This window comes from Haliaeetus leucocephalus, unplaced genomic scaffold (assembly GCF_000737465.1).
Source record: "Haliaeetus leucocephalus isolate CR32 unplaced genomic scaffold, Haliaeetus_leucocephalus-4.0 Scaffold848, whole genome shotgun sequence".
Classification (NCBI taxonomy): domain Eukaryota; kingdom Metazoa; phylum Chordata; class Aves; order Accipitriformes; family Accipitridae; genus Haliaeetus; species Haliaeetus leucocephalus.
In genome coordinates, this window is record NW_010973284.1 from 18,638,688 (window position 1) to 18,639,264 (window position 577).

Genomic DNA, 577 nt, shown 5'->3' on the forward strand with positions numbered 1-577 from the left:
AAAAAGGAAAGCCTGGGTACGCCCATCCCTGCCGGACACTCTCGGGGCTCCCGAGGCCACAAGCTGACGGCTGTTTGGCTCCACTAGGCTCTCTAGCCCGAGGCACAGCACACGCTTTTCCCAGCGTGCCAGGCCAGCGGCAGGAACGCTCCCGGAGCCCGAGCCTACGGCCGCGGGTGCCTAACCAACGGCGGCTAACCCCAGCCCGACTAGCCCCGGCCGACCCGCCCAGTCCCTCAGCAACTCTGGAGGCGGCCAAAGCGGGGAGCTGGCGACACGTGAACGAGCCCGACACCCCCACGCCTCCCTGAAAACGTCTGTGGGCGTTATGAGCTGCTGCTGCTGCTGCTGCTGCTGCCGCCTCCTCCTCCCCCCCCCCCCCCCCCCCCGCCCGCCCCCCACAGAGAGGCTGCTGCCTCAGCCGCGGTCCCGCCGCCCTCTGAGGGGCAGGCTCGCAGCTAGGGCCTGCCGGGAGGCACGTCCCGGCTCCGCTTCTCCGCTTCCTCCCGCCCCGGCAGGGCGGCCCTCCCGCCGCCGCCGCTTCCACTCCTGCGCACTGTGCGCGCCCCCCGGGCTG